Source organism: Pelobates fuscus, chromosome 1, assembly GCF_036172605.1.
Source record: "Pelobates fuscus isolate aPelFus1 chromosome 1, aPelFus1.pri, whole genome shotgun sequence".
In the NCBI taxonomy this organism is placed as follows: Eukaryota; Metazoa; Chordata; class Amphibia; order Anura; family Pelobatidae; genus Pelobates; species Pelobates fuscus.
The window spans coordinates 270219346-270246181 of NC_086317.1; the positions used below are offsets into that span (position 1 = coordinate 270219346).

General features: G+C 43.6%; 1 protein-coding gene across 1 annotated transcript in view; it reads right to left on the reverse strand.

The window, feature by feature from the left end:
* Positions 1-25364, reverse strand: part of RFFL (ring finger and FYVE like domain containing E3 ubiquitin protein ligase) — an 85286-nt gene extending 59922 nt beyond the window's left edge. The window contains exon 1 of the mRNA XM_063457224.1: positions 25236-25364. The gene's annotated coding sequence lies outside the window, so the exon portion shown is untranslated. The remainder of the gene's footprint in view (positions 1-25235) is intronic.
* Between the last annotated feature and the right edge of the window lie 1472 nt (positions 25365-26836).

Genomic DNA, 26836 nt, shown 5'->3' on the forward strand with positions numbered 1-26836 from the left:
ATCATCTCAGATTTGGACAGGAACAGATAGACATTTAAACATATTTGTTTATTTCTAAATTAATCTACATCAGACACATCCAGGTAATCCCCAAATCCTGGACGGGTAGGGGGTCCTGAGGACTGGGTTGAGAACCCCTGCACTAGAGGATGGATTAACCTTAATGTAAACATAGCAGTTTCTCTGAAACTACTATGTTTACAGCTGCAGGGTTAACCATAGATGGACCTGGCACCCAGAACACTTCATTGAGCTGAAGTGGTCTGGATGCCTATAGTGGTCCTTTGATATATGGGAAAATAAATAAGCTGATCAGAATATGGACATCAGGCAGATTGACCTAAAATGTTCTTGGCGTCAATGACAAAGTAGATTATTAGAAAAAAAGATATCAAATTATAAAGAAAGTGAATGATCCATTAAAGCAGGGGTGGGGAACCTTTTATCTGCCAAGACCATTTGGATATTTAAAACAATCATTTGCGGGCCATACAAAATTATCAACTTAAAAATTAGCTTGCTGTATTTGGTCAAACATTTAATTAAAGGGACACTCCAGGCACCCAGACCACTTCTGCTCATTGGAGTGGTCTAGGTGCCAACTCCCACTACCCTTAACCCTGCAAGTGTAATTATTGCAGTTTTTCATAAACTGCAATAATTACATTGCAGGGTTAACTCCACCTCTAGTGGCTGTCTAGTGCCCCCCCCCCCCCCCCCTTTGATCTCCCCACCGGCCCGAAAAAGGCAGATGTTCCCCACCCCTGCATTAAAGGGACACACTAGGCACCCAGACCACTTTATGTCATTGAAGTGGTCTGGGTGCAGTGTACATGTTCCCTTTTCCCTGCAATGTAAACATTGCAGTTTCATTGAACTGCAATGTTTACATTGCAGGGTTAAAAGGACACTATAGTCACCAGAATCACTACAGTTTAATGCATGGGTCGTCAACCTGGTCCCTACCGCCCACTAGTGGGCGTTTCAGGATTCCAGGTGGGCGGTAGGGATTTTCAGATTTTCATATTTTTTACACATTGGGTGATTGATTGATTGGGTGAGCGGGCGCGAGCCGGCGGTACCCCTGTGACTGGGTACCGCAATCACCACTTGCGGCCCTGGCGGAAGTGATTCCCCGGTCACTCCTCCCAGCATACTGAGAGACGCGAGGGAGGAAGGAGGAGGAGGGAGTCAGAGTGGGAACACTGACTCCCACCCACCTGAGCCACCACTGGACCCCAGGGAAAGTCACCCTCCTGCACTTTAAAGGTAGGAAACAGGAGGGTGACTTAAATATAATGTGTGTTTGTGTGTGTGTGTGTGTGTCTGTGTCTGTATGTAGTGTGTGTGTGTGTGTCTGTATGTAGTGTGTGTGTGTGTGTGTGTCTGTATGTAGTGTGTGTGTGTGTCTGTATGTAGTGTGTGTGTGTGTCTGTATGTAGTGTGTGTGTGTCTGTATGTAGTGTGTGTGTGTGTGTGTATGTGTGTGTCTGTATGTAGTGTGTGTCTGTATGTAGTGTGTGTCTGTATGTAGTGTGTGTCTGTATGTAGTGTGTGTCTGTATGTAGTGTGTGTCTGTATGTAGTGTGTGTCTGTATGTAGTGTGTGTGTGTGTCTGTATGTATGTAGTGTGTGTGTGTGTGTGTGTATGTATGTAGTGTGTGTGTGTGTGTGTGTATGTATGTAGTGTGTGTGTGTCTGTATGTAGTGTGTGTGTGTGTGTCTGTATGTAGTGTGTGTGTGTGTCTGTGTGTCTGTATGTATGTAGTGTGTGTGTGTGTGTGTATGTAGTGTGTGTGTGTGTGTATGTAGTGTGTGTGTGTGTGTGTATGTGTGTGTGTGTGTGTATGTGTGTGTCTGTATGTAGTGTGTGTCTGTATGTAGTGTGTGTCTGTATGTAGTGTGTGTCTGTATGTAGTGTGTGTCTGTATGTAGTGTGTGTGTGTGTCTGTATGTATGTAGTGTGTGTGTGTGTGTGTGTGTATGTATGTAGTGTGTGTGTGTGTGTGTGTATGTATGTAGTGTGTGTGTGTCTGTATGTAGTGTGTGTGTGTCTGTATGTATGTAGTGTGTGTGTGTGTGTGTCTGTATGTAGTGTGTGTGTGTCTGTATGTATGTAGTGTGTGTGTGTGTGTGTCTGTATGTATGTAGTGTGTGTGTGTGTGTGTGTCTGTATGTATGTAGTGTGTGTGTGTGTGTGTCTGTATGTATGTAGTGTGTGTGTGTGTGTGTGTGTGTGTGTGTCTGTATGTATGTAGTGTGTGTGTGTGTCTGTATGTATGTAGTGTGTGTGTGTGTGTGTCTGTATGTATGTAGTGTGTGTGTGTGTGTCTGTATGTATGTCTTGTGTGTGTCTGTATGTATGTCTTGTGTGTGTCTGTATGTATGTCTTGTGTGTGTCTGTATGTATGTCTTGTGTGTGTCTGTATGTATGTATGTCTTGTGTGTGTCTGTATGTATGTCTTGTGTGTGTCTGTATGTATGTATGTATGTGTGTCTTATGCATGTGTCTTGTGTGTATGTCTGTATACATGTGTGTCTTGTCTTTGTATGTATGTCTTGTGTGTGTGTCTTATGCATGTGTCTGTATGTGTGTCTTATGCATGTGTATGTCTGTATACGTGTGTCTTGTCTTTGTATGTATGTCTTGTGTGTGTCTGTATGTGTATGTCTGTATATATGTGTGTCTTGTCTTTGTATGTATGTCTTGTGTGTGTCTGTATGTGTGTATGTCTGTATATATGTGTGTCTTGTCTTTGTATGCATGTCTTGTGTGTGTCTTTGTATGTATGTCTTGTGTGTGTCTTTGTATGTATGTCTTGTGTGTGTCTTTGTATGTATGTCTTGTGTGTGTGTCTTTGTATGTATGTCTTGTGTGTGTGTCTTTGTATGTATGTCTTGTGTGTGTGTCTTTGTATGTATGTCTTGTGTGTGTCTTTGAGGAGGAATTGAGGAGGGAGAAGAGGGAGCTGACGCACAGATGAGAAATCATATTATGCGCAAACAGAGAAGTCGTCTGAACATCACCGAAAGAGGAGACCTTCGTTTGTTCCTTAAGAAAATCGAACCAGATATCAAATATTTAGCCTTGCAGCATCAACCTCAAGGATCTCATTAATCACTAGTAAAGGTAATTTCAATTTACTTTATTGTTTTCTCATTAAACTTTATAAAGTTAAAAACATTATAAACATGCATTCATTGGAAATAAAAAGATAAATGTACGTACATTTATTTTTTTTAAAACACCCTCCTTCGAAAAAAATATTCCGCCCTTGCGCGAAAACTGGTGGGCGGTAAGGACATTTTTTTCAACCAAAAAGATGCATTAGTGGGCGGTAGTTAGAAAAAGGTTGACTACCACTGGTTTAAAGGGACACTATAGTCACCAAAACAACTTCAGCTTACGGGAGTAGTTTTGGTGCGTAGATCATGCCCCTGCATTCTCAATTATCTGTCATTTTGGCGTTTAATCACTTTGTCTATACAATCCTAGGCACATCTTTCTGCATGTGACTTACACAGGCTTACTAAACACTTCCTGTAAAAGAGTCAGGGTTGTCCTAGGATGTGTATTGACCATGTAGTCGCAAAAACACACTATAAAACCATAGTAACACATAGAAAACCATTAAGGTAACTTTTACCTAGTATTTCAACAGTGGTCTAAAGACAGTGTGCTATGTCAAGGTGCTTGGATACACCTTGGTTTGTGGAGGTTGTGCAAGGCCCTTAACCGGTGGGGACATCGGGGTTGAGATGAATTGCTAGCTGTCAGTGGGCTCTGATAGAACAGTCGCTTGTGTTTGTTCTATTTTAAGCACAGTCTTTTTCTGGAATTTCGAACAGGTGAAGAGCAGGAATTTAGAAGAGGAGAGATTAGATTAAGGAGGAGCAAGAGATAAACATAAACCGTGATATCTTATGGCACGGCTTCTTGTCCGTTTCATGGGGTGATATTGCCCATATCCCATGTGCTGTTGGTGGCTTGAGCCCTCCGCTCTCGCGGTTTGTCTCCTATTCCAATCGCTGCCAAGAAGGTGGTGGCCTCTGCCACGTCAGTGGCTTTAGTTTGCTTGCCTTCTTTGATGACCATAAGGGATCTAGGAGTATTCTATCTGTATGATATTCCTGCCACCTGAAGCAGTTGTGTGATGGGTTTCATAATTTTTCTCCATAAAAAAAGTGGAGCGGTGTAGGTCTTGGAAAAATCGATATCTTGAGAGACTCAAAGTCCATAGGTGACTTATTTTGAGCAGCTCTCATCAAAGTTTGTTTGTCTCGTCCCGCAGCACAGAATTACGTCCCTTGTAAAAAAAATGCAAAAAACATCACTTTTACTTAAAATATCATCGTTGTAATACAATTTACCAGTTTGAAACACTAATATTTGAGTTCAGCGAAGTCTCCCGAGTAAAACTGTACCCCTTATGTACAGGTTTTATGGTGTCTTGGAGAGTAACAGGGTCAAATATAGTGCTTGCGAATTAAATTCGCTGCACTCTCTCCCTGTGTTGTCAGGCATGTCAGAGACAGAGAGAGAGACTGTCTGATATTTTAGACAGTCCCCCTTTGAGAGCGATCACATGGCCCCTGAGAGCCTGATTTGCCGGGGGAGGGCTGCCTGGGCTGTGAGGCAGCCCTCCAGAAGAGGATCGCACATCTCTACTCCTGGGGGCTTAAGCCGTTACGGCGTTCTAATATTTGACCATCATAATATCTATGAGAATGTGATATTGTATTAGGATTTCTCTTGAGAGATGTGAGAATAAACATTAAAATAAAAAATAAAAAAGTCACAGTTTCATAATATCAAATGTTAGGGAGCCACAGTTTGTAAATGTGTTACTGGCGGATCCACTCAGTTTTATTAAATTTAAAACATGCTTTTACAGGTGAGCAAGTAAGGTTGAACTTTTAATATCATAAAAGATTACAAGCTTGTTAACCCACCCCTCCACACCCTCCCCCAAAAAACTAAAAACTGCCAAATGTACACTTTGTAAAAACCCAATAAAACCCAACACATTTATAAGCATTAGTTTAGATACGAAGAGCCATTATGAAAATTTCAAACAGATTTCATTAATGTGTCATGTTCTCTAGTAACATGAGTGCAAGACAACACTGTGAAAGGAAAGACATCATGCATGAAAGAACAATGAAGCAATCCATATATTCATCCTTCTAATTAAGCAACAGCCATATCTATGTTTTAAGATTCTGCAATGCCAATACCAAGTGCAATGCACAGCCAATTTATAGGAGCCCAGGAGTGTTATGTACATGTGCCAGGTTCCTTGATTATTTGTTAAAGAAGTCAGCAGCTTTCCTACACTGTAATGTGGTTCAGCTGGGTGGAAAAGACGAACTGATCCTCTAACTAGGTTGCACTAAAGAGTTGCAAGACAGAAGAGATCCATGCCTCTTAGCTCTTCCATAAAATTAGACGAGACTGGGGGGGCGGAGCTTACCAGCCGAACGAGCAAGTCGCACATGGCGGGAGCTCCCGCATCTGAGGCCCTGATTCTGGGCATTGCGCCCGACCACCGCAACGTGCCCGCGGCGGACAGCCACCTTCACACCCAGGAGGTCAAGCGGAGTCTGGAGATACCCGGTTCGGGACTCCCCGCCTCAGAATCGGCCGCTTCACAACCCGCGGCCTGCACGGGTGGGAGCCGTGGAGAGACGGCCGCTTTCCCGGATTCAGGCTAAAGAGGGGACACTCACGCACCGCTTCCCCCCCCCCTATGGACCGGTGGGGGATATCCCGGTCTGCACCAGCACGAGACACGCCAAACGGAGACATCAAAGCAGATGCTCCCCCAAGCAGTATGGAAGCTGTAGAGCCCAAGATGGCGGACAAGCCAAATACCACTACACGTGGCCTGCTGCAACCACAACGCAGCACTGACAGACACGCAACGAAGAAGATAAGGGAGACGAAACATGGCACAAGGGACACCCTAGTCACCCCACCCAGACACCCCCAGGAGTTCTTTGACCAAATCTGCTCCAGCTTTTGGCCACTACTTCGCTACAAGGTCCGGGCCTTCAAACAGGCAGCTCGAGCGGTGGCAGCATGGATCAGACCAGCTACCCGGCGGCACCTGTGTGAGTATCCGCAACGAGCCCCCAGGGCGGCCTCTGGTAAGGGACAAAGACAGAAGGCGAAGCAGCGAGCAGCGATGGCTCACATCTCAGACGCCAACACTCACTTTTTCAAGCGTCCACGACCAGCAAAGAAAGCATGCGGACGAGCAACAACCCAGCCCCAACAATATCCCGAAGCAAGCAGACAAGCTAAGGGGCCAGCTCAAGAGACTGCTCTCAGCCGGCAAAGTACAACCCCAACACAAGTGGTGTCCCCCATGTGGCAAGCCTCGGACCGCTTTCAAACCCACGCCATCAGCCTGCCGCCCACGGGCGTAGGGTAAAAGGGGACATTTGGGGACATTTGCCTCTAGATGGCATAATAGTATGACACTGTGCAAAACCAATAGGCTACCTAGCTCTCTTAGAACTTTCCACGCTATTTGTGTCTCTCCCAGATAGGCGTTTATTTTTTACCAACGTGCATTGGCTTATATCGGCATTTTAGACCGCAAGTTGAATATGTTGAAACATGTCTCTGCTAATATGCCTTCTCTTCTCTTCTCATCCTCTCACCTTCTCAGCCCTGTATTGCTATGAACTAAATTGCGCTCAGGCTGCTTATAGACGAAATCACTTTTGGCATTGTATACCTTTAAATACCTGATTCAGTTACGCTAGTTACCATACTATTTTGATATATGTCATTAAGTCTATCTGTATGTACTCCTGCATGTGCAATCCTCCCTGACACATCAGACTTAAGCGTAGCAAAGCATACATTAACATACAATCTACTGATAAGCGAAGATATGCAACAGCAACGTTCACCCTAAGCTACTGTTACCGAGCGATGATGTAACTTACTATAACTACTGCGAATAACCTATGTGTACCAAGCCTGCCTTAACATAAAAATTGTGATTGTTCCATTTAAATGCTATATAACAGTTGACAAATCTGTATTCTCAATATGATGTAATATGCTGTTGTGGCATTGCTGACAAACGGTTGTTATTCATGCACAACAAAAATAAAGAATTAAAAAAAAAAAAAAATTAGACGAGACTGTATGTCAATGCATATTGCACCTCAAATAATGGGTTTTATACATCTTCTAGAGACATTATACAATACTTGATGTTACACAACCTCAACATAGCCGCCGGTAGGCAGGAAGACAAGGTAAATGTATTTGTTGGAAAAACAGCTATAGTTACATGCCATAATATCGAAGAATATATACTTTTTTTAAAATGTATTTTATAAACATCAGAAAGGTATTTATCCATTAACCCCTTAAGACCGCAGCCAAATGTACAAGTTGTGAACAAAACAAAATGTAAACAAAACCTGGCATTTGCGCTATATGTCTGTCCAATCGTAATTCACCTCTTTCATATTAAATGCACCCCCCCTTATTATATATCATTTTATTCAGGGGAAACAGGGCTTTCATTTAATATCAAATATTTAGCTATGAAACATAATTTAATATGAAAAACATGGGAGAAAATAAGAAATGTTGTTATTTTTTTAGTTCTACATGACATTTTAACTGTCAATGTCATAATACTGTTTGCTTTTACTGCAATCAAATACACATATTTGTATTCAGCAAAGTCTCACGTGTAAAACAGTACCCCCTATGTACAGGTTTTATGGTGTTTTGGGAAGTTACAGGGTCAAATATAGCGTGTTACATTTGAAATTGAAACACGCACAGGTGATCTGTAATGCCGGGCGCATTTAAGCAAGCCACGAGGATCCGAAAAACACGCACAGGTGATCTGTAATGCCGGGCGCATTTAAGCAAGCCACGAGGATCCGAAAACCAGCACTGGAAGAAGGCTACCAAGCCGAAACGCGTTTGCTGTGACTATATCAATTGATTGTATTTTATATTTGTTCTTATATTCACTCCTACGGTTTACTTTGTTTGGGGTAAGTGGATACCTTCATTCTATACCATTTGTTGTTTGGGTTCCACCCCCTTGTAACCGGGAGTTTGATTTTTTATTCTTATTTAAAAAATAAATTCTTTTTTTACTACGGAATTCTTCATACTTCTGCTTTGGAGTCTCGTTAGCCTGTATTGGCACCTTTGAGCCTGCTATACAGAGCCTGGTACGGCTCTGGTAAATGTGAGTGGTAGTCCATCTTCATATTATTTATATATTTTCAGTATACAGTATACACTATGTTATGTTTCTAATTTATATTTTATAGAGAAGATTCTGCCACTCGCCTGTGTTCAGGTCGTATCTTATGTTTTTTGTTTACCACTACACCTGTTTTGGGGATTTTCACTCCCTATGTGGTCTTTGATACACACTTTTTACTTAAACTCACTGAAATTGAAATTCGCCAGATTGCTTACGTTGCCTTTGAGACTGTATAGTAGCCCAGGAAATAAATTTACACCCATAATGGCATACCATTTTGCAATAGTAGACGACCCAAGGTATTGCAAATGGGGTATGTCCAGTCGTTTTTAGTAGCAATTTGGTCACAAACACTGGCCAAAGTTAGCGTTAGTATTTGTTTGTGTGTGAAAAATGCAAAAAACACCAATTTTGGCCAGTGTTTGTGACTAAATGGCTACTAAAAAAGACTGGACATACCCAATTTGCAATACCTTGGGTTGTCTACTATTGCAAATAGTATGCCATCATAGGGGTACTTTTCATTCTTGGGCTACCATAGGGTCATAAAGGCAATGTAAGCAATCTGGCGAATTTTAATGTGAAAAAAATGAAACACAAGCCTTATATTTGACGCTGTAATTTTTGAAAACACCATAAAACCTGTACATGAGGGGTACTGTTGTTCTCGGGAGACTTCGCTGAACACAAATATTTGTGTTTCAAAACAGTAAAAAGTATTGCAGCAGTAATATCGTCCGTGTAAGTGCTGTTTGTGCGTGAAAAATGCAAAAAGCACGTCACTTTTACTGGCGATATCATCGTTGTAATACATTTTACTGTTTTGAAACACTAATATTTGTGTTCAGCGAAGACAGTATGTGTGTGTGTGTGTGTATATGTGTATATATATATACTTAGATCATATATTTTTTTTTTTTTTTTTTTTACACTTTTTTTAAGTTATTTTAATTTGATTTTCAGCTAGCAGGGGGACCAACTGTCATTACAGTTAGTCCCCCTTCTGGCAATGCACCAGGCAGCTATCCCGGCCATGTGATTGTGAGGTCCTCGCAAGGACCTCACTCGCACATGGTCCGGGGGGGCTGAAGAGGACGGAGGTGCCGCGGGGGGCTCCCTGGGAGTCCCCCCAACCGCGATCGCCGGCGTGGGATCGCCGGCGACTGGGTAAGTAAAAAAAATACCGGAGGGCGTACTATTACGTCCTGCGCCGTTTAGAGCCGCTTTAAATGGACGTAATAGTACGCTCTGCGGTCTTAAGGGGTTAAATGTTCTCTATTAAGCCCAGATATCGGATATATCGCACTGACAGAGGCTAGAGGCGCTTCCGTGCTTCACACTGAAAATCAAAGTGAGAAGACGCTGGAAGTCCATAGGAAAGCATTAAGAAATGCTTTCCTATGGGCGATTTGAATGCCCGTGTGGCTCTTGCCACGCTGACTGAGGAGAGTTCCCCAGCGCCGAGGGAGCCCAGCGCTGGAGAAAGGTAAGAAGCTGAAGTGGTTTTAACCCCTTCAGCCCAGCGGCAGTGGGACCCTGAGTTTGTTTTCCTCGCACTATAGTGGTCCTTTAATGCTGCAGTGTTAAAGGACCACTCTAGGCACCCAGACCACTTCAGCTTAATGAAGTAGTCTGGGTGCCAGGTCCAGGTAGGGTTAACCCATTTTTTTTTTTTATAAACATAGCAGTTTCAGAGAAACTGCTATGTTTATAAATTGGCTAAGCCTTCCCCCTAATCCTCTAGTGGCTGTCTCATTGACAGCCGCTAGAGGCACTTGCGTGATTCTCACTGTGAAAATCACAGTGAGAGCACGCAAGCGTCCATAGCAAAGCATTGTAAATGCTTTCCTATGCGACCGGCTGAATGCGCGCGCAGCTCTTGCCGCGCGTGCGCATTCAGCCGACGGGGCGGAGAGGAGGAGGAGAGCTCCCCGTCCAGCGCTGGAAAAAGGTCCGTTTTACCCCTTTTCCCCTTTCCAGAGCCGGGCGGGAGTGGGACCCTGAGGGTGGGGGCACCCTCAGGGAACTATAGTGCCAGGAAAATGAGTATGTTTTCCTGGCACTATAGTGGTCCTTTAATGCATCTCAAATGAGTAGTTGCTGTTTGGCGCATTGTTTAGCCATTCATGCACAATAGCTTCCCAATGATTTCCTATGGGAAAGCATTAAATTGGCTTACATCAATTTTGATGAACTCAACTAAAGATGTGAAGCAGGCAGGGCAGCGAGACCAGAATGGTATAGGAGAAAAGGGGGTGTAAAATAATTTTTTGAAAGCGAGGCAAGTGGGGTCGGCAACCTAAACCGTGATTTTACCACCTCGCTGACCAGGCCCAAAGAAGGCATAAACAATAATGCAGAGTTGTTGTATCTCTCATGCAGAGAGTACTTGCCAGCACTTCAGTTTTGGACTGCCCTTATGGGTGGGATCAGTCTGTTCTGAAATATGTTCATGGATTGCAGGATAAAACTTACCAGGAAAGGTTAAAGGATCTTAACATGTATAGCTTGGAGGAAAGACGAGACAGGGGGGATATGATAGAAACATTTAAATACATAAAGGGAATCAACACAATAAAGGAGGAGACTATATTTAAAAGGAGAACTACCACAACAAGAGGACATAGTCTTAAATTAGAGGGACAAAGGTTTAAAAATAATACCAGGAAGTATTACTTTACTGAGAGGGTAGTGTATGCGTGGAATAGGCTTCTAGCTGAAGTGGTAGACGTTAACACAGTGAGGGAGTTTAAGCATGCGTGGGATAGGCATAAGGCTATCCTAGACTTAAGATAAGGCCAGGGACTAATTAAAAGTATTTCAAAATATTGGGCAGACTAGATGGGCCGAATGGTTCTTACCTGCCGTCACATTCTATTTCTCATCATTTCTATGTTCTCTCTGTAATGGCACAAGTGAGCAAAAACTATTTTAAGACCTGAGTGGAGATTTACCAAATGGCAAGAAATTGAGTTTCTCTACGTTTTTGGCAATTCTCATATTCTCTGTTTTTGTTGCAATGCATTAACTTGGCTCTCCCAAAGTTAAAAGGGTAATCCAGATGTGGACCCCATGGTCACCATGTCTAAAAGGGGTATCAGCTGCACCTTGCTAAAGATGCCCAAAGAAGGTTGCTGTATCTCTGATGTAAAGTTGCTGGCATTTGGGTTCTAGACTGACATGCAATGGAAATGGAATGGGTTCGCTCTGTAATAACACAAGTGAGCAAAAACTATTTTGAGACCTAAGCTGGTATTTACCAAAGTGCAAGCTATTGAGTTTCTCTAAGGTTTTGTTCATTCTCAGAGATTTTACCATTGTAGTGTCAGGAATAAGTTTGTGTTCCTGACACTATAGTGTTCCTTTAAAAGGACACTGTATCATTGTATCTGCTTCATCTAATTAATCTGGTTATAGTGTCTGGAGTCCCCTGTTGCCATCATTTCATTCAGCATTAAACAGTTTTTATGTTTTAATACTAAACAAGAGTCCCCAACAGCCCATTCCTTTTTGCTGCTTTGGCAAACGAGTAGATAGATAGCAGTGATTGGCTAAGAGTGTCATCTGACTGCTTTAGCCAATCAGAACCATTGACTGTATGAATGGGTATGACTACGAGAAAGTGTGTAATCTTTGGCTTAGCCACACTTCCAGAAGGGGCCTGACTGTGGGTAGCCTGAGACTCTTATTTAGTGTTAAACTGCTCGAACATGGTTTAACATGTACCAGCACATTAAGCACTCTTCGCTCAGCACACACAATACAAAATCAGCACACACCACACCTGCTATGACAAAGTTAGAGAGTGTGGGAGGGCATAGGTTTAGAAACTCAAGTGGTTTTTACAAAACACTGATTTTTTTTCAAAATAAATCCAAATTTTGAGAATTTTCCCAATTAACTTTTTGCCTCCACTTCCCCATTTAGATTTATTTTTGCAAAAACTCCACAAGTTTAGCAGTCGATGTCCAGAACTCGTGGCAGCGGTCCCAAGCTTTGTAATTGAAGTTATTTTGTTTCAGGACAACCAGGTTGCAATGATGGACAAGTAGATTGACAACTACTTTAGTCCCTTGGACATTTATTTTTAAATTCCATGCTCCTGCCACACCTTTTTTGTCCTAGATCAATGGATTTTCCAGAACTATCATTTATGAACAATATATGACATTAACAGCAAATTTTGTAACTGTCATGGTTTTGTTCTGTTCACCTTCCTTAAATCACAGTCAAAATTCTTTGTTAGACCTGTATTTCTAGAATTTCTTTAATGTTTACTAGAGTCAAGGATACAGCTATGTAAACAAAGAGGATAAATAAAATACAATTGAATTTACACTGGTTTTTAATCCACTAATACAAAAGCCTTGGTATTCACAAGAAATTGAAAGTAACGGATTCAAAATATAAATATTTACCACATCAGAAAGCACCAAGAGGTTACTTGCAGTGCATATTTGTGCTGCCCAAAGTTTTTTGTTAAAACATGAACTGTTTGCAAAAAAAAATATACCATGAGTGGAGCAGTGAAATATATCACAAGCGGAGCAGGGAAAAATATACTAGGACAGGTTTTCAGTAAAGAAGAATTATCAGGAATTCAAAATTAATTTCAAATGTAAAGGAATACTCTAAGTACCATAACCACTACAGCACACTGTAATTATTATCGTGCCAGAAGTGTCCTGGCTCCCACAATGTACCTAGTAAAAATGGTTTAAACTTCTTACCTGGGGTCTGCCAGTCACCACCCCCTGCCTCTTCTCTTATGGTTATATACATACAAAAAATATAGTAAGCACTCTACTTTAGTTGGTAACGTAGTGCAACATGCACCAACTAAAAACAGGGTGCTAAAAGTGGGAGAAAATCTTGTTACCACATCAAGATCATATACAGAAATAGCTCAAGCACAGCAATTTATGCCAAAGAAAAAGTTCTTTATTAGATATATTCGATATACTAAACCGTTAGTATACAATTCAAAGTGCCAAGTGCAGAGTAAGCAAGTATATACACCGAATACCTATATTAATAAAGTGCAGGGCCGAGCCTAGGGTCACATGCGCCTGGGTGCAGACATTTTTTGGCGCCCCCAGCTGGGCATGGTCATCTTTCTAACCCCTCCCCTTTGCAACAACTCTACCTCTCCATCTAGACATAAACTCACTGACAGTCACACACTCTCACTGAGAAACACACACAAATGCTGCCAGACACAGTGATACACAAAACAAGAAAGTCCAGCAACATACATAATCACACAATTACACACACACTGCCCCATGCATACCTAGACCGTCACACACAATACAATACACACACATTCATATTCTCTTTCTCTCTCTCTCTCTCTCTCTCTCTCTCAGCATTGGGAGGAGGAAAGGAGGCCAATGTCTAGTGGGAGGCGGCTCTAGACTTGGTGATGCCCTCTTAAACATTTTTTTCTATAAACTCATTTGTATCAATATGCAAAGCTTCTATGTAAAATAGTTTTCCTTATTTCAGTTTGCTGTATATGTACAGTGATGTATGCATCCCATACACCAATACACAAATATAAATCCACAGATCATATCTCATACGTATATACATAGACATGTGCACATTCATATTCATACATACATACATACACTGTCACATACCAACATACACAGACACACACAGTCACATACCAATATACATACATACTGGAGTATTTACAAAAATGAGAATTGTCAGGAATTTATAGTGGATTTCAAAGTGGATGACAGAATAGTCAAACTGGAAGCAATGTATTCCTGACAATTGTTTTATTGAATAACCTTGTCAGACATAAATTAACACACACCATCACAGACACATATCATCATGGACACAGACACACCAAAACACAGTCACAGACATACACACATTAAGACGATTACAAACATTCATTAAAAAAAAAAAAAAAAAAAAAGAGGCACATACATTAAAAAACACAAACTCCCATACATAGACACACAACACACCCAGTCACATAGTTTAATTGAATTGGTGTTCAGGTGTGTTATGTGACAGGGTAGGTAGGTAGTTACACACAGCAGAGTACCGCTGGTGTAACACCACCTACACTCAGCAACTCCTTTGCCAGCTAAACACTGGGGGAGTTTCTAGGGTTGGGAGGTTTTTAAGGCTGCATTTTAGGCAGCCACTCACTCTCCTGAGTCCATGTTCCAAGCTGTGCCACTCTTCCCTGCAGCGCCCCTCTCATTCTAGTGCTCGGTCACAAATGCCCCCTCAAATGACCCTGGTTCTTCAGTGGTATCCTATATCCGTTCCCTAGCAGTCCGGTGGTGAATAGCAGGAAGCGCACATCCTGTTCCAGATCATTATACCCACTCCTTCACGGCTCCGGCTTTCAGTGTTGTCAGAGCGCAGGCTGAGAATCTCTGAGCCTGTTCTCTGAATAACTGAGCGCCAGAACCACAAGGGAGAGGGTATGATCTGACCACAAGGGAGAGGGTATGATCTACTACTTGTGCGCACAAGTGGACCACCAGGGAATCGTTTAAATTTAATATGCGGTGTGCCCAACTTGCGAGCTGTGTTGGCCACCAGGCGCCTCTATTGTTATGGAACCCTGCGTAACCACACAGCTTGCACACCCCAAAGGTTGGTCCTGCTGACAGACACATTGGCACTCACTCAATGACACACACACACACCCTGACAAACACCTTCTTACTTGACAGAAACACTTGCTGACAGACACACAAACACACACTTACTTAAAGTCACACTTACTGATGTATACACACTGACCGACACATTTACTGACAAACACACACAGACTCACTGACAGACACACATTTACTGACAAAAACACACGTGTTTACACATTTAATGAGTAACCTTACTGCACTTTATTAATATAGGTATTAAGTATATATATTTGCTTACTCTCAGTGGCCTCCCAAGAAGGGTGCATCATGGGGAGGGCTGGGGAGGGGTGACACCAGGGCCGGCCTTTGGGGTGTACGAGTACAGGGCGCCATGGCAACAGGGGAGGGCAGCCGACAGCTCACAGTCAGTCACTCACAGACCGGCCCTGCAGTGCAGAGCAAGTTAAGTGCACTTGACTTGTGAATGGTGATGGGAGAGCCGCGGACTGGAATCCACAATGGTGATGCAGAGGTCCTGTGCGTGTAGGAGGAGCATGGAGGCGCAACGTCGACGTGCTCCGCCTTCTCAGGGAGCCGCAAAATAATTCACTCAGTGTGTATGAAGGCGGCGCGGCCGGTGCGCTTAAGTCTGCGACTCGGTGGCGTGGGAAACTGACAGCTGGATCCAGAGAGCAGCAGCCTTTAATGTGAGTGCTTGATCTTATTGCTTTTTTTTTTGTTTACTAAATAGATTGTGTTTTATTGAAGGGGGGCTGGGGATTTGATGAAGGTGGATGTCGGGGGATTTGATGAAGAGGTGGCCATGGATTTGATGAAAGGAGGCAGGGGTTTGGTAAAGGAGGGCAGTGTTTTGTAGAAGGGGTGGAGGCGGCAGATTGTGAATATACTGCCTCCTAATAGACAGCAAATGTGGGGTGGGGGCGCCAAAAGATAGGTGTTCAGGTGCCTTGTGCGAACCAAAGACCGGTCCTGGGTGACACCACCAACACCAGCCAGGCAGGATCTTTAGATAGTAAACTTTAACCTGGCTGAGACCTGTGATGGTGTCACCTCTGGATCGGATGCATCATGCCGCTGTGCCCACAGCTTGAATATTATTTTTAAAAAACAAACAAAAAAAACACATTATTAAGGGGGTTGGGGTTACACCATTTGTTACCGCGCCTTGTGACACCATCCCTAGTGATGACACTGCTTACTCTGCACTTTGAATTTTATCACATGACAGGAGGCTTCCTATTTTGCATATCTCTTTACTAAAGTCCACAGCAGTAAAGAAAGTAAACGTTTAACCAATCAAAAATGCAATAGGGAGTAAGGTATTCCCAGCAGATAGGCTCCTCCTCCTCTTTCTTTACTGCTCCATCGCAGACAGGTCAGAGTTTTTGGGCTCTTCCTTTATATTCAATTACTATTACTGTTTTATGATGTGATTTATATTTATATTTTATCCTTATGCTAGTTCTCTGTATCTTTTACAGGGATCTAGCAGCATTTGCCAGCTGCCTCTGTACTCAACGTTTTTTCCTTCCTTATTCAGACTACAACTGTCTCGAGATAGATATATCTCTATCTATATCTATCTATCTATATCTATCTATATCTATCTATATCTATCTATCTATCTATTGAGCTGAGGCTCTCTATTTTCTGTTATTTAGTTCTCTGCTGGTTTATGTTTTATATTTCTAGTTTTGTCCGATTTTCCTTCCCGCCCACGGGCGGACTCGTTTCCCTCTCTCCCGACGGCTTCCCCACCGTCGGACACCTTCTCGCACCTACCCGGCCCTCCCCTGCCGCATCAGTGCGGTCTTTTAACTTTCACTTGCCGCTCTCGCGGCTCCCCGTCCTTCCCCCTCATACGCGCGGCGGCCATTTGCAATCTCGCAAGATTGCGGCCGCCATTTTTGTTTTCTCTAACAGTGCCGTGAGGGACACACACTAGAACGGAGCTGTTAGCTATCGATTTCGGAGGTCAGTCCATTCCAAAACGTACTTTTTTTTTTCTTGCTGTACATAGGCACTAGTGCCCATTATCCTGTGCCTGTCTGGGGTGCTGCCTCACATAATTTGCTGCTTTATTTAGAGGTCGCCCTGTGGCCACCACTGTCACCCTGGGTGGAACCCAGCATACTAAAAACCCCAATATTGTGGTGCCTGCCCTGTTAGGGCTACTATCCTTGACACTATCAGTGTCTGATGTATATAGTTATATCTGTTTAGGATTATTACTTCTGGCATTATTATTATTTTCACTATTTAGATCCTGCTGGGATCCTTTTCTATACAAATACACCACAGACCCTGCTAGGGCTATTATCGCATTATAATTGTTATAATTATATTTTATTGTGACTACATCTATTAGTACACCACTGCACCCTGCTGGGGTCTGCAAAGTGTTACTCATATAGAGAATAAAGTACAGCTGCACTGACCTCTAAAGTTAATTACTTTACGCCCTGTGCCACATATATATTATATCTATTTATCACAATGGAAGCCTCCCAGAATACAGTGGACTTCCAAAATATGATAAACGAGGCAATTGCAGCCTCCATGGAGAAAGCCCTCTCCAAAATGATGGCCTCTAATACCGAGAAGAGGATACCATCCAAAACCCACCAATCCCGACACGACTCAGATTCCGAGGATTCGGAACCGCATAAGAGCCAAGAACCCCCCACTGGCAAGCGCCACTGGAAAGGGGAAAAAGGTCAACAGAACCCGTCTAAGGGAAAAACCCAGGCTAAAAGACATAAGCCCTCAACGGTCGCTACCCTGACCCCGTTACTCAACTACAGACCAAGTCCTTGGCCATTTTAGATGAATGGCAAGCCGACGAGTCAGATGGACAAGAAAATGATTGGAGTTCCGACTCCGAATCCCAAGCTGGTCTGTTACCATATACATTACTGGGAGACTCCCAAGTGGCTGACACTGCAGATAATCCGCAGGAAGACGAGGAAGCCATTTTTCGACCCATCAGGTCAGAGATTATTCGACCCTAGAAACCTAAGACACCCTCGTGCAGGGGACTAGATGCCCCCAGATCACCTGGCAAAATGTATGCACCTCTGGCTTAGGAAATCCATGGATAAGACAGTTCGCAACAGACTCCGTTCCGAATGCCCAAGACCCTCTCTACCAGACCATGTAGCAGAGACACCCGAGTTTGACCAGGTGATGACCACCTTTATGTCCCGCGGTGGCCGTTACCCACGCAAAGGCGTGGAGAAAGGTTTCAGAGCAGTCCAGGAAAAACTACTGGACTCAGTGGGACCACTTTCCAGGATCATGTACCTGGCAGATGATGCTCTCACAAAAGCAGACCAATTCGACGCGACCATGGTTCGCGAATGGGCTCACGATGTATGGGAGTGGGCACAAAGATGCTTTTGCTTTGTGGGTAATACCAATGCCGCCCTTTTATTCGAGCGGCGTAAAGCAGCTTTACTCCGCATTGACGGAAAGTTGGTGGAATTGGGCACCAAAGAACTGGGTCCGCTGGCACAGGGCAAACTATTTGGGGACCCATTCCTCAAAGACTTAAATAAACATGTAAATATATTTACTTCTCTAAACAAAGCTCAATCGTCTATGAGGAGAGTGTTTCGACATAACCCCACCAGGGTTGTTTTTGGAAGTGCTGGCTGCCAAAGGGGTCGTGCTGCCAGCCGATTCTGGCCTTCAGGCCCCCACAATGCAAGACCCCAACCTTTTTACCCCGAAGTGGGATACCGTCAGCACTTCTCATACACCGGAGGAGGAGACAGAGGACGTGGACCACGTACCCGAGGCAGAGCACGTTTCTCTACAGGTAAGCAATCACCTAATCCATTGCCTTCCACTTTGTATTGCAGGTCGCATCTCCCTTTTCTTTCAGGAATGGCAGACCATTTCCACAGACAGCTGAATCCTGCAAACCGTGCAGGGCTACATCATCGACTTCACGACCCGTCCACGACAATCTGTCGCTCCAGGCCCCGTCAAATGCTCAACAGAGGACACCGAACTCATTCACAAGGAACTACAAGAACTACAAGCGAAAGGCGCAATCGAACCCGCCTCCGGGCCACGAGGATTCTTCAGCAACATATTCCTGGTGAAGAAGAAAACAGGGGATTTTCGCCCCGTCATAAACTTAAAAAGACTCAACGAATTCGTTACGTACAGGCACTTCAAAATGGAAGGCATAAACCGCCTGAAAGACCTGTTACAGGACAAAGATTGGTTCACAAGACTGGACATGAAGGACGCGTACTTCTCAGTACCCGTCCACCACTCCTGTCGACAATTCCTACGATTCCACTGGCAGGGCCACCCTTGGCAGTTCACGTGCCTCCCCTTCGGCCCCATGGTGCTTCACCAAATTACTGAAGCCCGTGGTCGCTCATCTTCGAGCACAAAGAATTCGGTGCATCATATACCTGGACAAGCTCCTGCTGTTCTGCTCCGACAAGTCCAGTCTGATACAGCACACAAACTATACCACAGACCTACTATCATCCCTAGGATTTGTAGTAAACTTCCACAAATCAGCCATGACACCCTCTCAAACAGTGCAATTCTTAGGTTTCGAGATAGACTCCACCACAAGTACCCTACAGCTACCGGCGTCAAAGATCTCGAACATTCGCAAAGAACTGCGCAAAACCATTCGCGCCCACACCATTCCACTCCGCGCCCTCGCCCGAATAGTGGGACTCCTGTCAGCTTCCATACAAGCTATCTTCCCGGGCACACTTCACTACAGGGCGATGCAGAGCCTCAAAACATCTTTCCTCAGACAAAACCCATCGTACGACCAACCTATCCCAGTGACGGAGGAGGTCAGGGACGAACTCAGCTGGTGGCTAGACAGCATGGAACGGTCGGGCCATCTTTAGGAGCACACCCGACATAGTCCTGGAATCAGACGCCAGCCTCTGGGGATGGGGCGCCACAAGCAACGGTACTTCGACAGGCGGAGCCTGGACATCCCAAGACCTCAGCATGCACATAAACTGCCTGGAACTCCTGGCAGGGTCTTTTGCCATCCGCAGCCTCGCAAAAGAATTGCTGCATCATTTTGAGGATGGACAACATCTCAGCGGTCCGCTACATCAACCGCCTGGACGGGGCACGATCCCAGTGGGGCTGAGCGGCTGGCGTGCGGGCAGCAAGGAAGCAGTGATCTTCCTGCTCAGCTCCCTCATGTGCCTCTTAGTGATGCCGGAGTAACTTCATATTCCGGCATCTGCTGTGCGCGCCGCAACAATTGAGGCGGGCGGTGAGGGAGCACACCCCTGCTCAGCTCCCATGCCCCCCGCCTCAATTATCGAGGTGGCCATTTTGGCAGAACCCCATTTGTGTTCTCGCGGACCCCAGGGTTCCATGGAACACCAATTGGGAAACACTGTACTACAGCAAAGGGCAGTGTTGATGAAACCAAAGATTGCTCTGAAAGGGCAGGGGGTCGAATTAAGATAACTTTTTGTTCTCATGGTGTGTTGGCACAGGGCGAGGAGTAACTAGTGTAAGAAATCACTTTGCTGCTTTGTAACTCTTCTCTGTGACCTGTTCTGTATTCCCATTGGTGAAGGTTTTGTGTAATTGTATGGAGACCTCCTGCTGGGGGTCTGTGAATAACTTGGCTGTACCAGGTCCCATTAAACAATTAATTCCAGTTGTACTCCCAGAACTGTGTCCTCTAGTTACTGGGGGATTTTGCCTTGGATATTTTACTGCTTCTTCAGCTACAAGGATTATACAGTTGAGATACCTTTGCTAGGTATTTGAGCTCCGCTACAGTAATATGTGCTACGCATACATACAGAGTATCAGAAGAAAGCTGCATCTGTCCTTTCATTAAACACGAAAAAAAAAAAAGATGCAAGGCCACAAATAGGGGAAATGGCAAATGGTATTAGGTTTGTTCACATCACTGTGGGCACATTTTTGATGTAAACATGTTAAGAGGTGTTACTCACAAAAACAGCATATTTTAGGGCATGGGTCTTGTAGAGGTATGATCTGGAATATTTGTCTGTTATGTTATTTTTTTCCCCAGTCTAAATAAATAGAGCAATAACACAAAGCTCCAATGGCTTTGGCGATTCAATGTTAACAAGCCTAAAGCAATCAATGCCACAGAGTACTTGCATGTCATGATCATACGACTTTCCCTAGAACTGGTAATGATTAATATATTATGTGCTAGGCCACAGGAAGTAGCAACTTCCTCCTTATTACAGGTTGGGAACCTTTCACCATATAGAAAAAAATGACCAATTTCCAATAACTTACTGTTCTAGTAAAACACAAATGGATCCAGCTCATATCTAATGTGGCTCATACTTAATTCAGGTCCTGTATCTCTCTTTTTTTTGTTTCCCTTTCTTTAATTTAAAGGGAAAGTCCAGGACAAAAAGAAAAGTGTGAAAAGACTAAGCTGTACCCAGTCTGACGCTTTCTAATTGAAGCCTCGGACCAATATAGGAATTGGTGGTGCAAAGGGTTTCGGCCCAAGCTTGAAGACTTTGGGATGAAACAATTAAAGTTTAACCCTTTCAGCTAAGCCAGTGCCCAAGACGTCCACACACCACAATAAATTGATTCAGATTCAGAAAGACACAACATATTGAAATGGTCATGGCGTCTGGCATCCAAAGGGAACATTGTTTTACATCACTGTTTAACAGGTCACTCAGTGTTTAGTAGAAATATTAAGTCACTGGCACCCTGCAGTCAAGCCCCTAATCACAATACTGCAAAGGCGGACTTATGATCTGCCACATTCTATGCCAATTCGTAAGCTCTCAGCCTATTACTGCCCACAATTTATGGCCATATGGTAACTGGGGGCTGCATCTCTGCTAAACGGAGAGCAAACAGTTTAACACTCTAGAGGGACATAGCACTTATAGACTCCAAGCACCATAATCACATCAAGCAGTTGAAGTGGTTATAGTGACTATAGTGTCCCTGTGATTAACACTGATTAAATGAATGCTCCAAGCTTGTAGTGTTTCCTACAATTAAATAGATAAACACTAAGCAACAACATTATAATCACCTCGCCAATCACCTGTAGGTAACCCTCATGCTGCGTAAAGAGGCTCTTATGCATCGAGGCATGGACACCACAAGACCTCTAAACGTGTCCTCTGGTATTTGGTACAAAAAAAACAAGAGTAGCAGATCCTTTAAGCCCTGCAAGTTGCAAGGTGGGGCCTCCATGGATCAAATTGGTTGTTTCAGCACATCCCACAATGCTCAATTGGATTGAGAACACGGGTGTATTTGGAGGCAAAACCTTGAACTTTTTGTCATGTTCTTCCACTCCTGAACAATTTCTGCAGTGTGGCAGGGTGCATTATCCTGCTAAAGGAGGCCACTGCTATCAGGGGACATCATTGACATGAAGGTGTGTATGTGGTCTGCAACAATCTCTAGGTAGGTGGTACATATCAAAGTAACATTCACATTAATGCCAGGACCCGAGGTTCACAGGCAAAATATTGCCCACAGCATAATACTGCCTCCACCGGCCTGTCTTCTTTCCCATACTGCCGCCATCTCTTCTCCAGGTAAAAGACGTGCACAGACACCCGGCCTTCCACCTGATTTAAGACCATCAGACCAGACACTTTCTGCGGTGGACAGGAATCATCATGGGCACTCTGACCAGACTGCGGCTCTATTCACAGCACACTGAGGTGCACAGTGTGTTCTGACACCTTTCTATCATAATCAGCATTAAAATGTTTTAGCAATTTGAGCTACAGTAGCTCTTCTGTGTGATTAGACGAGATGGGCAAGCCTTTACTCCCGACAATTCAATAAGCCTTCGGCCCCATGACCCTGACACCGGTTGTCCTTCTTTGCACCACTTTTGGTATATACTAACCACTACATACCAGGAACATACTAAAAGACTTGCCGTTTTGGAAATGCACTGACCCAGTCACCTAGCCATCACACGTTGGTCCTTGTCAAATTCACTCAGATATTTTTGCTTGCCCATTTTTCCTGCTTCCAACACATGAAATTAATGAACTGACTGTTCACTTGCTGCCTAATTATATCTCACCCCTTATTAGATGCTATTGTAATATCATAATCAATGTTATTCTCTTCTCCTGTCTTTGGTTTTAATGTGTCTGATCAGTGTAAGTGGTCTCACAATCTCTCAGGCTTCAATTAGAAACCTTGAGCAACTCCTGCACACATTTGTGAACTTGAAAAATTTGAAGGGGAATTGCCATTTCCCAGGATGTTTAAGATTTTGTTTAGTAACACTTTTGTTTGTGTAGTATCAAAAGAAATAGCTCTTTATAGGAACACAAACATGGGAACTATAGTATAAAAACAACCATCTAACCCCCCTGGTCCCCATTGCCTCCCTAAATATAGTAAAATCTTACTTGTATTCAAGTATGCAGCTGCTGCCTCTGATCTACCTGCTTACATCATCAGAAGTGATTCTGTGAGCCAATCACAATACTTTCCCATAGGATTGGCTGAGACCGTCAATGAGGCAGATCAGGGGCAGAGCCAGCACAAGTAAAACACAGCCCTGTCCAAGCAGCATCTCCTCATATAGATACATTGACTCAATGCATCTTTATGAGGAATGTTCAGTGTCTGCATGCAGAGGATGGAGAAACTGAAAGGCAGTACTACACATTGTATAGCACTGCCCCATGAAGCACCTCTAGTAGCTTTCTGAGGAGTGGCCACTGGAGGTATCCGTAGGCTGCAATATAAACACTGCCTTTTCTCTGAAAAGACTGTTTACTGCAAAATGCCTGAAGGGAATAATTTTACTCACCATTATAAAAACAATAAGCTGTAGTTGTTATGGTGACTATAGTGAACCTTTATCTTTTATGGCTGACTATGATAGAACTCCATTTTAGCTCTGTATTAAATGTTGCCCCTTTCGGTCACATATAGGCATTGATTTAATATATTTGAATACACTTCAAATTAGATTAAAACAAAAAAAAGTTTTCAAACTATTACATTTTTTTTATGCGCTTATCCAAACATATTAAATGGTTGAGAACCCAAAGCTGCAGGGGAGGTTTATCAAATAATTATGTTCTAGAAAGTGGTACAATTATGGGACAATCATGATGGAAATCAGAGGAACCAACACGTAAATCTTCCCATTTTAAAATCAGTTTGTACCAATTTTAGAACATGTTGATAATCTCCCCCAATGTTTCTGTTATCCTTTTTAACTGCATTGTGTGTACATTATCAAAGAAAATAGATCTTCACAGAAAGGGGGGGGGGGGGGGGGAGAAAATAGTTAAAGAAGCTATGTTCAATGTTTTATTCACTGATGCAATTTCCAGATTATTATTATGTTTTTATATAGCGCCAACAAATTCCGCATCGCTTTACAGTGGGTATATGTGACAGTTCCATTTTAAATGTTGAAGAAAGAATGAAAATAAATGTACTTGTAGCATGCTGTAGTGGTTGTGTGGTTAGGTGATGTCCCTGCCCCCCTTAGCCGTGCAATGCAACCGGTCGGAGGAGGCAGAGCGCCAACCCAGCGCCTGGGGACATCAGCACCTGAATCAGGTATGTGACTTAAAGGTTTTTGTTTTTTAACCCTTTACCTGTCTGAGGGGGGCCACGAGAGTGTGTGGAAACAGGGGGCTCTATAGTGTGTTAAGAATAGAGATGGGGAGGGGGAGAATTGCTTGGAGAGTCCCTTTAAATTTAAACAATAGTTGTGGTGAAATGAAATAGCCAATTTGTAAGTTTGGCTTAACTGGAGAAATTTAACTATTGTGGCCTTGGAATTCAATTCATCACAGTTCACTGTGATGAAGTTCACAGTTCACTGTACATTGTGTATAAATTACTTGTCTACTTTACTGCTATCTCATATATACTATGGACTTAATACATCGCAATATGTATGACTGCAACTATTTACACTCCGCATACATGCCAACACGGCCTGATCAATACATTCAGCCATTAGTTTAATTAAATAAACATCACCATAGTGATCACCAGGAACCAATACATTCCAAAGCTATGGACTTCAATAAACTAATAAACAGAAAGTGAAAGGTTCTGTAGAGAACATATATTGGAACACTCCTGGAACTACAAAACTAGTCTGGTTTAACGTTTCTACTCCTTCCTGGCATATTCCCTGAAAAGTGGTGTGTATCACGCCTGGTGTTTACCACACTACCTGCTCAAGGTTCAGTTCAGTCACCATGTCACACATTGACTACTTTGGGTTAGTTAGTCTGGCTTGCAGCACCTATGTCTGTGCCGGAATGCAGGGTGAGCACATGGAGCGAGGTGGTGCTGGTACCTGTGTGTAGTCCCCTTTGCTCTGTGCTGTCCTCACTCTCCCCCCTCCTCCGGGGGTCGCCCCTGTCAGTACTCTTGGTACGCTCCCGGCAGCGGCATGATACGTTCACCAGTAACCAGGAAGAGCCAAAGCTTGGGGGGGGAGGAGTGAGGCAGCTGCAAGAACACACCCCCTACCAGCGTACCAACCAATCAGAGAAGTGCCGATGGTAGAGACACGCCCCATTGTAAACGCACCGTTCAGGATCCGTAAACTACCACACCTTTAATGACGTCATCAAATTAAGCACCGCCCCTTCCAAACACGTGACATGTACTGTTTGTTGACGCGTCACCGTGTGACATCATAAGCATTCTTGACAGATAACCGTCGCGCTAGGGACCGGGGAGGGAGGTCCTGGCTGACTGCCATCTGGATATACTAGTACAGCACAAAGTAAACACAGGCAGTGTGTGTCTAACATAGCAAATACCAATTACAATGACTGCAGCATGCACAATATAATATAGCTGATACACTTCAGGGGTTATTCACTAGAAGCCAAATGCCTCCAATGCAGATTATATACCTCCCAAGTGACCCTATTTAGGAAGGACAGTCTCTATAGTGGGACCAAATCTCTTTGTGCCACTTGTAACAAAACTTGACCGCGGTAACTCAGCCTTTAGCCAGGTTTTGTCACCATGAGGATATTGTCATAAAACTAAGTAGGCGGTGGAGAAGTTCCAGAAACTGTGGGAACCATGGGACAACAGCGCATTAGGCTCAAATAGCGACTGACGGGGATTGGTTAGAGAGAAAGGATCCGATACGACAGTAGCAACAACAGAAGCCCCCTACTGAGGGATATGATATCACCCTTGTGAGAACCTCTGCCCCCCCTGTTATCCCTCTCCCCCTGCCCATTTTCTTCTTCTTACTCGTCTCTTTCTGTCACTAATTTTTCGTTTCTTTCACTATTCCTCTCTTAGCTTGAGCTTTCTTCTCTTTTTCATTAGAGCCGCCCCCCTGATTTCAGGAATGGGCGTGTGTTATACCGTTCGGTCTGTATTGTTCAAATTGAGGTTTTTTTTCACGTACTGTATCTCAGTTGGCTTCTGCGAAAGCTCAACAGTTACTGTATACTTGCTTTGTCTGTTGCGTAAAAATAAAGAATTTAAAAATAAATAAATAAATAAAACTAAGTAGGCCCTATTTTAGTTTTAAATCTTTTGACTGTGTTGGAATCTGTATTTAAACAGCAATACATGTGTTTAGAAATCAGTGTGTGTACACTGCTCTTGCTCTAAATTAGATTTTCATTAGTGAGTCACCAAAGGTTCCAGACAATTGATGTAAAGGGTCGATTCTACGTTTGACCACCTGCCTCCTGTGGAAATATCTCTGCAGCACACACCGAAACCATACAAGCTCGTATCTGACACTATGATCGGGTCTGGAGCCATGTCGAATATTGCGCGTCTAATCCATACCACCATGTGAAAGAGCTACCAGCAAAGTTTGTTGCTGGTTTGTTGCAGTCACTATATGTTCAAATGATGCGCCACCTCTTATGTAAAAGTCTTGTAATCGTTGACGAGCCCAGTAATACAGAGGGCCTA